Here is a 16,562-nt window from a genome sequence, read left to right on the forward strand (position 1 = left end):
TCAGCACTAAAATACTGTCTTTTTTGTACATGAAAACCCTACACTATACGCGTGTGCCTTGCGTTAGTAGACACTGTAGTTGCTGTTTGCTTTCTTGCCACAGCCGTTGGATGTTTTCGTTCGCGCGTTTTCTTTCTTTCAGCTACGTTGTTCAAACAGGAAATGTCTTGCATCGCTTTCACACTTACAGCAGGCGGCTTGGCTGTCATCCCTTTTCAGTGAATGCCCTAAGCCGGGTACACAAACCCACCACCACCTCTGCGCCGTTGTAAACATGACCTCGATTTCGTAGTGTTAGTGCACAAAATGGCGCCTGCCAAGCAACGCAGCAGACGGGGTGATTGTTTTTGTTTTGTCGCGATCAAAACATCACCCCCGTCCTCTCCCCATGCGCACCAGGTGTTGTTGTTGTTGTTGGTGTTGGTGTTGGTGGTGGTGGTAGCGCTGGACTCTGCCTACGTCCATAAAACCGAGCCGCTCTGCTCACCCCACACGACGAAGTGGAATGAAATGAATTAAAAAATATACCGCGCTCTCCACACCAAGGCAAAGCTCAGCGGAAAGAGGACTGGGAAAAAGACACTTCTTCGAGAGAGGTGTATAAAACGCCTTTGCTTGTTGTTTTGTGTGCCTACGCCCGCTTTCCGTGACTCGTTCGTAACAGATTCATCAGCGGAATTATTCATTGCTCACTTCCAACACAACACATCTACGTCTACGGGCATAGTGAGCGGAAGTGAATCATCATAGCGCAAATGTCGTCCGAAGTACGGAGGGAAGCAGAAACTGTTGCAAAATACAATCGACTCACAGTCATAGTGCTTATCAAATCGCAAACAACAACAACTAGTGAGGAAATAAGGAGAACAGTTAACCGTTGAGCAAGCCAACCTTATATTCTTTTGCCAACTGTTTTAAATGTTGCTCAAGGGATGTTTTTGCAAGAAAAAATATGTCCACACGTCCACTAGCTGTTTCTTGCTCATTCAAAAGGTTTATATAAACATCTGTAACGTAAATGGAAGCTGGCTGCAGTCCCGGAGCAAAGGGCATTCTTCTCTGAATTTGGGATGGTGGGGCTTTTCCCTTTAGTCCTAAAAACACCACCAATGCAACCAAAGCTCACTAACCAAACGAAAGTAAAATTGGTCTGTTACAACAACGTGTTGTAACAAACAATTTCGTTCTTCGGTGCTGGTTTTAGCACATCCGAACGACGCCAAAAAGGATATCGGTGCAAAACCGATTCGGTGGTTCAGTTCGTTGGCGTCTGTATAAAGTTCCCTTGCCATCGGAGGTAGAACCGCACCCGCTCGTTCCATGTTGTTTAGCGCAAACAACAAATAAAAATAGCACAACGCGTGGCGCGGGACACATAAAACGGATGCCCGCCTCCCCCAAATGGAACCAACCAGTCGAAAGGATACAAGGATCCGTTCAAGGTTACCATCGCTGCTGTACATAATGTACGACACCAACGTACGACCGGGGACGCTATCATCTCTGCGCAATAGTACCGCGTGCCCGGTACAGGCCGCCCGGGTGCCCGGTATTCTGCACCGTAGAGCATCAAACATGTTGAAGCCTTATCGCACTTTATTCGTACACGATAAAGCGAGACGGAGTTTGTTTGTGTCCCGGGACATTTGAGCATGGTTTGGGTTTAACTTTCCTTTAACGACCATCTTTGCGTTCTCTCAAGCAGGGAGAAAGTGCTGGCGATATGGCGAGAGTTTGGTATATAGTATGTAGGGGGGTTTTTTGTGTGCTCTTAGCACGTTTTTCTCGAATACCATCAAGGGTGTCCTACAACCCCAGACCATCCACCAACAAGTCTGTAAGATATAATCTATCGTAGCGGGTTGACTTTTTTTTCTTTGTTTCTGGTTAACACAGAATAATAATATCAATTACATACATAATAAACATTTTAAGAGGCAACATATAATTTCAACAGTGTTATTTCAATGCATCAAAAGGCAAACGCAATAAGCTCCAGCGCGACTCTCTGCGTTCAAATATGAGAGCAAATGATGTTGCGAGGTCTCTTTACTTACATGAAATATGATTTACGATATAATGCGTCTGCAAACCGCTTAACCAGTTGAACTTTGTTATCTGCAAAACAATTCAATGACAAAATACATTACATTAAATTCATAATTTAACATAACTCGGTACACATCAATGAGAAGCAGTGCAGTGAAATGTTGCTGTAAAATGTTGCGAATTCGAAATTCACAGCATGATGCTTTAAAACAAATAGTTAATTACTTAAACTAGCATTTCAAAACAAACACCCCAATCAATCAAGCCAACCGAACGATTTTTGCAAACTAATACCAAAAACGAAAATGATTCGGCAGCAAAATTCGGAACGACAAATCAAACGCAAAAAAAAAAAACAGAAACGCAATGGTAAACAAAACGATGGCTTTAGTAAATACGTTGTCCTCACACATACAGCACAGATTGTGCTGGTAGATAAGTCGGGTGCAAGCGATCGATCGTTCGAGGGAATGCCAGTTTTATCAACATCTGATACACTTTTCTCCGTACTGGGTACGAAAACAACTTCCATCGCTCGAGTTTGCTCCAGCTTTGAAGGGAGAGCGCGCATATGATACAACAATTCCTTTTTTTTTTTCTTTGTAACTCAAAATCATCACAACAACACTCCGAACAACATCGTCATTCATGAACAGAATGGTAAACAAAAAACGCTCCAAGGTTGCCAGCTCCAGCTTTGGTAAACAACTTTGATAAGTGCCGAGAGCTTATCGTTGGAAAATCATTTAATATTTTCTTCGAAAGATAATTTCGTTCCACCGAAACGGCGCTTGGTTTCATAAAACATTCATTCAAACGTTCACAAGCAATGCGCAATGGGGAGTGCCTGAGGTGGTGTTTCAAATATCATTGACAGTAAGCGATAATATATACTTTGCTGTTTGCATCATTTTGCAGATAAATCATTTTTTAAACATTCACATGATACATTTCCAATCGTGCCAATCAACAACAACAACACACACACACACGATCGATTGCACATGTGTTAAAATGAGAAAGCAAACAAATCCTATATTTAGTAATACGTTACATTTTCAATTCGAACGACCCGCTGTGTAAGCGAAACTGGTCAATTGGGGAATTTCCAGTGGAAATCCATCACGTCAGCTGCATTTACCGAGAGGACACACGCACACATTCCCCTAAACTATCACATTCACGACATTTCTTAGATCGTGGGGAATTCTAAGATCAGTAACGATGTGACAGAAACAGCCGGTCGTTGTACAAAACAGAAAACAAGTTATATTCTTGCAGGTTATTAGTGGAAACATTATATGTACGTGTGTGTGTGTATCTTGACGCCGTTACAATCCTGCGTTGTAATAACCCCAGGCCATAGAGAGATAAGTGATAAGGCCACACGAAATACTATCGCTAACGAATGGCAAAGTCCAACATGGCACAACACACACAACAGTGTTGTCAGTACAGTCGGCGGATCGGCATAGACGCAAGCCCCTCACCCACACCCACCCATAGCGCTCTCAGCCACACAATGCACAACAACAAAAACACTCCCCAAGCCAACCCACACCCCCCCCCCCCCCTCCTCCCCCCAAGGGTACATGCTGGCAGCGCCAAACGAGTGTCGCCGAGAGCACGGTAAAAAAAAGGGTACATAGTAAACAAACCGATCGGTTTTCAGCTCGCTCGCAACACCCAACACAGTTCCCACACACCACACTTCCTTTGCGCGTACACACAGCACTATTGCAACTGTCCATGGCCCCGATTGGAGCGCATCCGAGAGGCGCGCATCTACCCTCTCTCTGTGTGTGAGCATTGAAATTGCATTGGCGATGTGTTGGTACACGATGTGGTCGTTCCATGGTGCAGCGAGCCAGCCCCGCCCGGTGGGGGCCTCATCAGGCGGGTCGTCACATGGACGGTGCACGCGGTCAGTCACGATGCACCAACAAGTAATCCGACGATGGTTGCGACTTGACTGCATCCTTTTACGCCAACAGTCAAGCCATCTGTTACGGCCATTACGGGGTAGCGTCCACGTACAAAAATGAGACTTTAACAAATGATTTGTGTGTGTTTTTTAAGAACACCATAATTTCATGTTTGAAGCCGGTACAACGCGCATCACGGCTTTAATAGGGGAAGGAAACATTGTATGTGCATGTGAATGTGTGCTTTTGCGCGTTACGAAAATAGATCCATCTGGACCACACTTGCTGAATGTACACAGCTTGTTGTCAACATGTGGCCCTGGCACTGGCGGTCACAAGCGGTCTACTGATAGGAAAAGTTAGACTAATGTATGAAGCATTGATCAGTACAATAACAATATGTTCTGTAGTCTGCTGTAGTCGGTAAATGTAACGAAAGGAACAACAACTGCATTTATTCTCGTCTAAGTGGAGCAAAATGATGTTTATATAAAAGAGCGAGAGAGCGAGAGAGAGAGAGAGAGAGAGAGAAAGAGAGAAGGAGAGTGATGCTGTAGGGTGATATTGCAATCCGATGCAATGGAATGCACCATAACCCCATTCGTGTCCGCCCATAGTGTGTGCAAGTGTGCAAGTGTGTGTAAATGTGGGCGAAGTGTTTGGGTAAGGGAATCCCACGCAGAAGAGAGAAAAAATAAATGCTACGTTAAGCTGGGTGTGCATTGGTGTTTATTCGCTTTTTTTGTCGACCCATCTGAGACAGTTATTTGAGTGAGTCGTGTGTGCAGCAGGGTGGTGGTGGTTGTGGTGGTCGTGTGCATGAATCTTATGCGCATGGCACAATCGTGTTTCGGTGGGAACAAAAAACGCAACAAGCATTTTGCTGAATGAATAACCGAAGGCAAGAGTTCGCTGACGTTTCGCTGACGAGTGAATGCATTTGTTGGTTCACGAGCATTGCTGCATTGCTGCACACCACCAGTCAACGTTCGCAGATGGGAAGGTACATGAATGCAAGTGCACAATGGAATGGCCAACAATGGTTTAACGCTTGTCGAACAATGAAGAAGAAGATGCAGCTTCTTAACGAAATCTTTAAAAAAAGCCACTAAATAACCAGCGACACACTGCAGCACTTGTGTTATCACGTCGTTGCAACAAAGTGCAGCTCCCACAGTGGGCCTAAGCACTCGAGCAAAAATGTAACAGAGCTACATTACACATTGTACTTCAAGGGCTAATACAGCCAGTATCTTTACAGCCCTTCAATTACAAACCTTCTGTTGTTTGCACCAAAAGAACGGAGCGTTCGTTGGATGTGTCAAACCAAACAGAAGCATTCAGCTGTATTGCTGCAACATTGCTCTACTGCGTTGCAGTATGAATGATACGGATGTCATCAATGCTTAGTGTGATATCAGTTAATCTTTGCGTGGCTACGAACAGGATTAGCTTGAAGCCTTTGGCTAGACGTGTCCAGGCAAAGGGACAGGGCAGGGTTAGCAAACACAGTTCGCAACCGTGTTTGTGAGCCAATGTGTGAAATGATCAGCACACGGCAGTATCGCAAAGGTGTGTGCAATAAAATATCAACAATGTACACTTTAGCGCGCCGATTTGGGCTCAACGAACCTACCTAACCACATCCATCCATCCGGCATCATCATGACGGCAAACATTGACCAAAGCAAAATTAAGGAAGCAAAAAAGGAAAGGCAAAAATGTGCCAAAACATACTGAACGAAAGTCAACGTTCTTGGCGAGTTTCCTCTCCCATCATTCCTCCTCGCCCTTTCCTTTTCAACTGCCGTTCGACTGTACATGTAGTAGTTTCACCGGCAAGCAGCATCGTGAAGTGTAAATATTAGTGGTGGATACTCATACGAATCCGGCCACGTCCGTATTGAGGTCCGGGGTCCGTACTCTATCGGGAATCGATTCCGTCCCGTCGTTTTAACGGTGGCGTAACCAACGGTGCCGCAACTCGTATGATGACTTATGCACTCGGCTGCCTCCATGAGTTGGAACCGGCATCACACTCTCCTGAACCCATTGAAGCCAACACATTCGGTGGTTCCTGTTCCGGTAGGTTCGAAGCCAATCCCTACTACTTGCTATACACATGAAGCAACAGTAGGCTAGGGTAATGATATTATTCGGCATAAATTTTCATCGAAAAGAGCGTTTGAAGCATTTGGCTCCCGTTTGTTACTCTGCTGTGTTTACCAATGAAAATAACAGAAAACCAAACTGCAAAACAAACAAGTCCTGTTACGGCAGTAAAATAAATATGCCAGAACGGATAAATAATACTTTTGGTTAATATTAATACCCTTGTGTACTGTAAGAGTAAGCGGTTGTGCACAAAATAAATGAATAAATATTATTTGTTTTTGTTGATTATTATTATTATTATTATTATTATTATTATTATTATTATTAATCAACTACTCGTGTAGATGAATAGATGTAGAATATATCGACTGCTACAGTTATGATATATTTCGTCACTTAGGTATTCTCAAATATGATATTTTGATGGTTCTAATCAAGTCTAATCTAATCAATCAACATTAACTTCGAGCAAGTTTACTTTGTTTCTGAATTGAAAAAAGATGATTTTTATTTTAAAAAGCTTTTGAATCGTTAGATTCAAGAACTTCTTTCGATATCTCTATCTTATCTGTTGAGTTCATTAGACCCCAAGAATGGATAAAAAGTCGTTACTCACACATATGCGATGGATGAAAACATTTTTGTAAATAAATTTCAAATTTTAGTAAGTATAGATTGAAACGGCTGGCCCGGTCTGGTAGGCTGTGCGACTTAAGTACATGCCCGTCATGGGTTCAAGACCCGAATAGACCGTGCCCCAATATGTAGGACTGACTAGTCTGCTATTGGAACAAAAAGTCACTGAAAGCCAATCCCACTTCACTAGTGGGTACAGGGCAGGCCTTGACCGACAACGTTTGTTGTGCCAAAGAAGAAGAATATTGAAACGTGAATAGAAAAAAAAACCTGTTCGTATAAACACTCAAAAGCAAGCTCATAGCACACAAAAAATAAATTTTGTTCGAAAACTTGCTTTACACAATCCTTTAATACCGTACCAGTTAAAGATATAACGCGTTTCATGAAAACTTTCCTTTCTATGAATGTTATAAAAGCGGAGCATTCTGTCAAATAAAATAGAAAGTTTACAGAAAAGCTAGCAAAACCATGGTTTACACCTGAGGGAAACCACAAAAATCCTCAAAAATGATCTGTAATGATTGTAATGATTGTGTCTGTAATGGACCTACTATCAGACTTAAAAAAAAACGACAACCCACACCAAGGATGCTACTACGTATGTTAAAATAATGCACGAGAAGAAAGCGACTAAGCTGCGCCTCTAAAAGAATCTCTGTCCAGAGTTCACTATTTTGCTGCGCATTTGTGCTTTCCATGAGACCAACGAAATCACAGCAATCGGGCCCCCGTTCCTAGCGCGACCAGTGAGATTTTGTTTTCATTTCATACCTCGCGTGTGTTGACGTGTGCCTCGTCGAGTGTGCCTGTGTGTTTTCATTCTTTATTCATCACATCCCGCGCTTAACCGTTTGGCTGGCACTCGTTCATTGAACCTCCACGTGCGCTGCGACATTCTTGCTAATTCAATCGTACACACTAAAGTACGTCAACACGGTAGTGTGTCGTCGTTTGTTTTCCTCCTTTTTTGTTTAGAGATTGCAAAAGGGCGTGTGTAGTGTGTGTAGATGTCATCTGAGACGATCAAACAATGTAGTGATTAGCGATCGTGCGATTATTACCATCACTAGTTTTAACCAGTATGTAGATAGTGGATGAATTAAAACTCGAATCAATCTGCATGTTTATCTCATTCTTTCAGTTATGAAAGTTTGCGTCATACTGTGCACATTGTAACGTTAAAATTTGGATTTGTTCAAGCCCACCGTCCTATGAAAGTAAAGCCGAAATTGTGTACAAACAGGATGGAATATAACACTCAAAATATTTCATCTTAACTTTAGTAGCTCTACCAGTATCAGTCATTTTAGCGGGTCAGGTACAGTCATAAAAACACCTGTGCGTTCTATCGGTTGTTCGTTTTCCATGATAGATCCGATAAGATGTTCGCTTAGCTTCAACATCCCACCCAAAACACACCTGTCGCCACGAAAACGTTGTGCGTTAGCCGCCGGTGGATAGTTTCCCACATTCTTTTAAATTCTTTTCTTTTTCTGAAAACAGAATATCCAGTTTATGCTTTAGCGCGAGAGGTGCTTGTGTGTGTGTGTGTGTGTGTGTGGGCAGGCGTGTCCGTGCGCGTGCAAGCCGTATGATTCAGCAGCATACCGGCTTTCTCAAGGTTAATCTGTTCTAAGGTACAATGGCTTCTCGATCGTTGCCGAAGCCGGTGAGGATCTTCACATGCTGAGTTCGTTCTTGTTTGCTGAACCGCGGCGTAGCTCATGTTTTTTTTCTTCTTCCACTTCCGAACCGAAACGCGTAGTAAATCGGTGCGCGTGGATTTGAAATGTACGCCTTTACCGTACATCACACCACGTTGCCGGCGGTGTTTGTTTTCGTTCATCGCCGAGTCATAACAAAGGGGAGCGTAGAAATAGTGAAAGAATGCAAATTTAACGACCAAACCCTCACCTCACACGCGCGCACACACACACACACACAAACCCAAAAATAAAATAAAAATCTGCGCTGATAAAGAGTTGCTAGAAAGGCCCTTTTTGATCAAATCTAATGCGAGATACATTTGAGACCCATTCACCTGCGGCTTAACAACCAGTCTGGACATTATTTATGTTTTGTTTTCAATGAAAATGGTAATTATTTCCTCTTCTATCATTTCCGATTTGTTCGTTAAACGGTTGTGGGAATGTTTATACAATCGTTTTGCTAGCGCCAATCACATGGCCCGTGCCCAGAGAGAAGTTGGTACGCATTCCAAAGCACAAAGGTAACGGCGCGCTCACTCAAAAGCCATCACACCGTGTATGAGATGACTTTGGATCGATGACTCCCTTTCAGACTGTCGGTATTTGCACCCAAGCCCCTGCTTCTAGCGCCTCCCCGGCACTGCCAGACATTCTGGAGGTAGATTTCGCTTCCGCTTACAACGCTAACCTTGACAGCGGTTATTACACCTTGCCGAATCTGTCTGATGAATTCCAACGCATGAATCCTTTCTTTTTTTTTTTATTCAGCATCGGAAAAAAATGTCTGATCCCAGGTAACAGGTGGCAAATTTACGTTGAGATAATAAACGAGTAATAAATTGAATTTATTCAAATTAATACTGAGCGTGGATTTAAACTACAGCTAACTAAAGCAGCAACAATAAGAAATATGTTTCAACCACCCCGTTCCCTTGGCATATAGTTATATTATTATTGTGCAATTTAGTTTATACCGAAATTCAAACTTCTTTTCCCCGTTTATCTTTACTAAAAATGTACAAAAATATACATATTTTTTCGTTTACCAAATCTATTACATCAACAGTACAGAAACGGTTCACTAATATAGCAAAAGAAGAAAAAAACCAAACTAGAACGAACAGTAGTTGTTTTTATTCGAAATACGACTTTTTCTACACGTACGCAAATTTGAACCTGGGCAAGTAAATTTAACCGTGACGATGATGCAACACATTAACCAGATATATCTGACTTTCCTTTGAACGAAAGAACGACGTCTGCGTGCGCGTGTGTGTTTGTGTGTGTGTGTGTGTGGCTGTAAACAAACTTTGCGCGGGAATTTCATCATTCCGCAGCGTCTGGAAATGTATGTTTGTATGCGTATGGCACATGGAAGCGAAAAAGGTTTTAGCTGCCCTTGTGTGTTGTAAAACACATTTGCGCGAGAGAGTCAAAGAGTATCGCAAAACTTAAAACACCAATTTACCTGGCAAAACCTGGCACCGTTTGGAGAGGGGGAACGAAAAGGAACTCGACTCAAAAAAAGAGCGCCTGAGAGACCACCCCACACGGCTGCAGCCAAATGGGACGAAGAAGGATCACAGACCGGAGGCGGCAACTCCGGCATTCGAAGCAACACAACAAAGAAACCGGCTTTTGAAGAGGAGAAAAATAATACAACCACGCGATACAGTGAAAAATGAACGGAAAGGAAACATCCAAACAAGGCAAACGATCGAGGCCAGACGATCGAACGATTGTGGCTCGGTTTGCAGCTTGCCGTTTCCAGTGCACGCGGTAAATAAAAAGTGCTCACAAAGGGAAAAGGAAAGGAGAAGAAAGGATCGAGAATGTGAAACGTGATGGTACGAGATGAAGGAAAAAGGGTTACAGGTGCCCATGCCCATACCGAATGAGTAAAAATAACACAACCCAACCAAGCGCTCAACCCTCTCCTGTATGTTAGTCAACATTATGGAACTGCTTCGTTATGCGGTCAACACGAGGCTACAGCCATTTATGTGGCAATTTGTTTGCAGAAAGCACTAACATACTAAAATATAAATTTAAACGTGAGCAAATAAAATATTTTATGATAACACAAGCATAATCAGTGGTTGCAAACAGACAGAAAATCCATCAAATGGTGCACCTATTTCTATATTGAGCTCATTTACTTGAACTCATAATCACGCTGGCAGTAACGCCACGCCACCCAGCCACCCTCTTCCCTCCTTGCCCTCCCCCTCCCCCACATCCCACAAAAATACATTCGCCGATCACTGTTCCCATTCATTACGCCGTGGGCAGAGCCGTCTGCGATCAGACCATTCCATCATCATACACTGTGGTTCGCATTTTTTATGGTTTCCATCGCCTTCTAGGACTGATAGACACAAAAAACAACAACAACAACAGCAACACTCCAGGCAGTGTGTACGTGATGTGTGTACGCTTGCCATTTGCTTCTTCCAGCCTTCTTCGGTTTGAGCGTCTCTTTGCCTTCCGAGGCGGCCAGGCCAATGCACAACAGTGTGGAGAAGTGGCGTGTAAAAACAGAACGGAAGAAAAATAATAACAAAGCCGGCTGCCGGCAACGTCGTCGAGGGAAAAGCTTCTTCAAACCCGCTGGGGGCCAACTTTGCACCCTCCACCAACCAACCAGCCCAGCCAGCCGTACAAGGCCAACGCCAAAGCAGACACGCATCGAAGATGGCGTGGTAGAAAGGGATGGCAATTGAGCACGACACGACCAAGAAGAAGAAGGTCTCGACTCGACTCGATCGAATGCCGTGTCTTTTCGTGCGATCTTGTGCTGTGTTTGTTTTGGTTGGTGGATCTTTCGTCTGCGAAGAGAGAAAGATGAAGAGATGCATGTTGTTGCGGTAGCAACGGGTAGGTTTGAGGCGATTTTTAAATTGCAACGGCTGAGTTGAGGAGATTTAAATTGCAACGCAATATTTCATTTGCAACGGCTAAGTTTGGATAGAAATTCGAAGCTATTGTAACTTATCGTATGAGAACGAGATCGCTGGCCTAAATAAACATACAATTGGAACGGCCCGTTTCTTGAGTTCATCGATAAGCATAAGCCACTCGACCAACGCGTAGGGTAATAAAAATATTTAGATCTGGTGCACCCCGTAGGAGGACAGAAATGCATGAAGAACGACCGGAGAAAAGAAAACATAAAGATTATAAACAAATTGTTGCATGCATTGCAAAAAAAGGGCCACGGTCAAGTGTTTGTAGGATCAATCTAGAAGGCGTAGACTTGAAGTATAAACAAATTGCTGCATGCATTGACAAAAAGGGCCACGGTACTTTCACACACTGGCACCAATACAATTAAACGACGTGTACGGACACGTTCAACACCATCAAAAATGTTAGCATATAAGAACCAATTTTGTCAAATAAACGAGCAGATCTAATTTAGAAACTGAACGGAAAACGTCTCGATTGTTTTGAACGTCTTGGCCTTTCCTAGGTTTTTTTCTTTAGGTCTCATCCGGGTCCCTCTGCCCCCATCCGAAAAGTTATTTGAATGAATTGTACCACTTTCGAAGCATAGGTTCCCACGAACCGCGAACACTAGCCGAAGGTTTAATGTACAATTTATTTTGGTAACTCCTTTCGGGCAGAAACCCATCTTTATATAAATTTGTTTTCGGTTGAATCTCAGGACATTGAAGGCCTTTCCTTCGCGTGGCCTGGCCCGAGTTCCGCCGACAACATTGGTGGCTCCAGAGAGGAAACGAATTCTCATTCGTCAGTACAGATTGAAGCTCCAGTCAGGAGACGAATTCCTTATCATCCAGAGATGAAACGAATTATTATTCGTTGACATTGGTTTAGCACCGGAGAGGATGCGAATTATTATTCGATCCAGTTTGTAAAGAGAGTAACTTTTTACAAGAACGATCCTGTCCACAGAGAAGGCGTTCAATTTCAAGGGTCATAGCAAAAGGAACAAGCGAACTCTACCTGTTGGGATAAATCCTTCAGTTATTAAAAAACTGACCTACGCGCTACCTTGAGCAACAGTAGTTGCATAATAATTTCGGTTGCTAAACCAGAGAAGGAAGATCAATCAACACCAAAATGGGTTTAAAGGGTAAGAAGTACTTCGTTAATAACGAAGCCGGACTCTGCAGACTGTGTACACAGGCAGATGATTCCGAATCAAAAATGGTCCAGTGTGAAGAGTGTGACCGATGGTTTCACTTGGCTTGTGCTAAGCTTAACACGAAACCAACCAACGGGGAAGAATACATTTGTATTAAATGTAAGGATAATTTTTCGCAAGAAATGCCGCTTCCCAAAGCCCACAATTCTGTGGTATCGGCTTTGATTGAAGCACTGAAGCAAAATCGCATGAACGATAATATGTTCTACAAACGAACAACATTAAGAGAACTTCCATACTTCGATGGAAGAGCAAAAGATTGGCCTAAATTCAAAAAGGCATTTGATGAAACCTCGGAGGAAGCTGGGTTCAGTAATTTAGAAAACTTGAATCGCCTTCAAACTTATCTTAAGGGAGACGCAGAAAGAAGCGTAAGATCACTTTTTCTGGATCCCATAAACGTAAATATGATTATCAAAAGATTGGAGGAAGTATACGGAAGACCTGAAATCGTTTATCAGGAGTTACTGAACGATGTTACAAAAATTCGGGTGGAAAATAACAAAATCCCCGAACTAAGCGAAGCGCTTGAAAATCTTGTAACAAACATGCAGGTTATGAAAAAGAAGGAATATTTGTACGATCATCGACTTATTGATGATTTGGTAGGCAAAATGCCATTTTACCTCCAAACTAATTGGATTGCATACAAAGGTAACATTCAGAAAGACGAGATTGTCACTCTTACGCATTTATCGGATTGGCTCATACCAATCGCAAGCACAATACGGCAACTACCGAAACAAAATAATCATTTGGATTATTCAGCAACTTTACATATACCAAGCAAAGGTAATAACACATTCTTTGATGATATGATATTTTGTCATAAAGGATCGCTCAATCCAGAGCCGATAAAAGATCGGCCAGAACACTCAAATAGTTTATCCAGGTTTATTAATGATAAATCATTAGCAGAAACTAGTTCATCAAGAACAAACGATCATTCGGAAATCTTAGGCTTTCTAGGAGCAATCACTTCCCAAAATAACATTTGTTCAAACGAAGCAAAGGAAGAAGAGAACACCACAATAAATAGGTTGCCTCACAAACGTAAACGATTGAAACCACCGAAAAGGAAGGTCAAAGAGAAGAGGAAAAATGAATCAGTTACAATGTCAACAGAAACAGCATTAGAGTGTGCGGACAGAAAAGAAAATCAAATGCAAACCCAAGGCGATAAGAACAAGGAAAATAATGAGAGAACGATTAAAGTAAATAGAGGTGTGCAAGAAATTGAAAATTTGCTAGAACCCATAAACATTTTTGGACACAAAAAGGCAATAGAGGTAAAGATTGAAATCTTAGATGAAGGTATATCATTTGATATCAGTAATGAAGTACAATCAGTATCAGAAACTTCGATTGGTAAAACATTTATTGATCATGATCATGAGAGTATTTTGATGAGAGTTTTTTGTATAGAACAAAATGAATTGACAAATTTCAATGTGCAGGAAATAACGAAAACAGAATTGGAAAAATATAATGAAATAAAAGAAGTATCAGAACTCGAAATAAATAACCAGGAGCTAGACAAAAATAACGATACAGCTCAACATTCAAGAAAAGATCTAAATACACTAGACATGACAATGATCACAAGTTTGAATACTTTGAACAAACAACTCTTGCGTGGGTTAAAAATCAAATTAGACTTTTATGAAAGAGACAATAACGATGCTGGTAGGACTTATCTGAAAATGAAATTATCAACACAAGAACCCATCAAAGCAAACACGAGATACGACTTAAAGAAATGGTCCCTTTATTGGGAGGAGTTTAAAATATTTTTGATGGAAATGCAATCAGTTGCAAAAGTAGTTAACATAAACGAGAGAATAAAAAAATATTTGCCTAAAGAAAGCCAAGAAAAAGAGCATACATTGAAAATACGAAAGCTAGGCATAGATGAAACTTCCGCAATAACTGAGGTGCAGAACAATCTTTGCAAACGGTTAATTAATTGCTACGTGCACTTACTACTTTGGATTTCGAGCATCCTTGCAACATACGCCACTTTCACCAAAGCACACGGTGAAAACAAACTTCAACTTCCTTACGAGAGAGGAAAACTATTTGGTCATCTGGGGAAGATTCTGGAACCGCGCAGACATCATCCGAGGCGAATTGCGACAGACGTTGAATCAAAAGCAAGCATCATATATAAGCATCGGCTGATCGTCATCTAACCGTTGTATTGCATTGATTGAAGATTATTCAATTTAATTAAGGAAAACAATATATTGAATGGAAGTAAAATAGCCGGATCAAGTATCCATACATCGCTCAAACCAAGAGTTAGGTGTAATTCATAGTGATGAATTACAAGGGGGAGAATGTTGCGGTAGCAACGGGTAGGTTTGAGGCGATTTTTAAATTGCAACGGCTGAGTTGAGGAGATTTAAATTGCAACGCAATATTTCATTTGCAACGGCTAAGTTTGGATAGAAATTCGAAGCTATTGTAACTTATCGTATGAGAACGAGATCGCTGGCCTAAATAAACATACAATTGGAACGGCCCGTTTCTTGAGTTCATCGATAAGCATAAGCCACTCGACCAACGCGTAGGGTAATAAAAATATTTAGATCTGGTGCACCCCGTAGGAGGACAGAAATGCATGAAGAACGACCGGAGAAAAGAAAACATAAAGATTATAAACAAATTGTTGCATGCATTGCAAAAAAAGGGCCACGGTCAAGTGTTTGTAGGATCAATCTAGAAGGCGTAGACTTGAAGTATAAACAAATTGCTGCATGCATTGACAAAAAGGGCCACGGTACTTTCACACACTGGCACCAATACAATTAAACGACGTGTACGGACACGTTCAACACCATCAAAAATGTTAGCATATAAGAACCAATTTTGTCAAATAAACGAGCAGATCTAATTTAGAAACTGAACGGAAAACGTCTCGATTGTTTTGAACGTCTTGGCCTTTCCTAGGTTTTTTTCTTTAGGTCTCATCCGGGTCCCTCTGCCCCCATCCGAAAAGTTATTTGAATGAATTGTACCACTTTCGAAGCATAGGTTCCCACGAACCGCGAACACTAGCCGAAGGTTTAATGTACAATTTATTTTGGTAACTCCTTTCGGGCAGAAACCCATCTTTATATAAATTTGTTTTCGGTTGAATCTCAGGACATTGAAGGCCTTTCCTTCGCGTGGCCTGGCCCGAGTTCCGCCGACAACACATGTACTACACCCCGCAGCACAAGGCGAGCGGAATGTAGCGGAATCGACAAGGCACAATCGTGTGGTGTTTGTGCAAAACCGAGCCATAATAAGACAGGGTAAGTAAAAGAAATTGGACCTCACGGGGATCCTATGGGGATCGTCGTTAATTATCGAGCGTCTGTAACGTTTACAGGTGACTTTTCAGTTGATTTCAAAACTATCTCACATAGGACACCTACGTTACACAAGTCTTCACCAGCACTCCAATGCATTTAGACAACAAAAGCTTGTGCTATTTGCAAAGGTAACTTATTGTTGACAGCCATTTAGAAAACTGTAAATAGGAGGACTCTTCTTGCTAATCATTTTATTTCAGTCCCATATTTATTTCATTGCTCCTTTCCTAGGGTTAGTTATATAGCATAATTTAGAACTCAACCGCCGATCTATACGCACTTTGGGTTGGTTCTTTCCGTATCGGTTCACCGCTAATTAAGAGTTAGTCTCAGTCCGTTTCATTACGACGGTCGAGGTTTACGATGCGTGGAAGGTGAATGACGCCGTCATGCTACGTTCCGCCCTGAAATAATGCAATGTCTGGCAAGTTGTTTTCTTTTTCGAATTTCCGTTGAGGTGGATTTTACAATCTTGTTAATTTTTGATAGTGAAAACGTGACTGTTCTGCCTATAGATTGGCATACTAATTGTAGGAGCATTCAGCATTCGCGAATTGTATGAATTTCTTGTCATTTGTGCACTTCATATTAAGCC

At 42.0% G+C, this 16,562-nt stretch overlaps 1 protein-coding gene across 5 annotated transcripts in view; it reads right to left on the reverse strand.

Annotated features, from left to right (window-relative positions):
• LOC120953187 (xaa-Pro dipeptidase) overlaps positions 1 to 16,562 on the reverse strand; it is a 50,161-nt gene that overhangs the window by 30,112 nt on the left and 3,487 nt on the right. For 2 of the 5 annotated variants that reach the window (XM_040372929.2, XM_040372930.2), the window contains exon 2: positions 2,058 to 2,118. The exons of 2 other annotated variants lie outside the window; for them this stretch is intronic. The gene's annotated coding sequence lies outside the window, so the exon portion shown is untranslated. Of the gene's footprint in view, positions 1 to 2,057; positions 2,119 to 3,707; positions 3,733 to 16,562 lie in introns of those variants that run through there. One more of the 5 variants, XM_040372928.2, reaches the window with a different exon arrangement.

This window comes from Anopheles coluzzii, chromosome 2 (assembly GCF_943734685.1).
Source record: "Anopheles coluzzii chromosome 2, AcolN3, whole genome shotgun sequence".
Taxonomy (NCBI): Eukaryota; Metazoa; Arthropoda; class Insecta; order Diptera; family Culicidae; genus Anopheles; species Anopheles coluzzii.